Here is an 898-nt window from a genome sequence, read left to right on the forward strand (position 1 = left end):
ACTGAGGGGCCAGGATGTCGGATGAAGCCTCCAGATGGACCCTGCAGTGGCCCAGGGGCCTTGAGGCTGAGACCAGGGCAGGAGTTGGTGCGGGTTGGCAGGGAAGCGATGGGGAAGGTGCTAAGTGCGTGATGGGAGCATCAAGGTGGGGTGGAGCTGAGGTGGAGTGAGGGAAGGGGAGGCCTCTGCCAGGGGCTGCCGGGGGGCGGGGGGTCGGCAGACCCAGGGCCCAGCTGGCTCTGGGAAAGTCAGAACGTGAAGCCCAGCTCTTCTCCTAACTGTGTCCCCACACCTGCTCAGGGCCTGCCCAGGGGGCTCACTGGAGGTTTAAGAGCTTAGTCCTTGGGTGGAGCCGGGGAGGAGCCAGAGAGGGGGCTTGTGGGGAGTGACTGGCTTTGGGGAGGTGGGGTGAAGACTGGAGTTCTCTGGGCTCAAGTTTCCAAAAAGGAACTTTACCTGGAGCCCGGAGAGGGCCTGAAATGGGGGGCCACACCTCTGGGACTCGGAATCAGGATGGGGTCAGTCCACCTGGGTGAAGGCGCCTTGTTCACACGAATCACCTGCTATGCGGGCCGCTGCGGATGGCAGGTTCTGGGGGCTCCTTGGCGCACACAAGCTCCTTCAGGGGCTTCTTTCCTCAAGGTGGAGGCCTGGCTCGGGCCCTGAGGGGCTTCTGCTGTCATGTCCTGGGGAGCGAGGCCTGGGGATGAGGTAGGGGCCCACCCCCTGTGGCATAGATCAGCATTTGCCCCTTTATCCCGTGGTCCTGCAGGTACCCAGTTTGAGAACCAAGGGGTGGGTGCCCACTTTGGAGCCCTCGGAATCTGCTGGTCCTGGATGGTGGCCCCACAGAGGCCGCTCTCCTTTGAACCGTGGGCAAGGCAGCCATGCCTGGCCA

This window comes from Pteropus vampyrus, unplaced genomic scaffold (assembly GCF_000151845.1).
Source record: "Pteropus vampyrus isolate Shadow unplaced genomic scaffold, Pvam_2.0 Scaffold411, whole genome shotgun sequence".
NCBI lineage: Eukaryota > Metazoa > Chordata > Mammalia > Chiroptera > Pteropodidae > Pteropus > Pteropus vampyrus.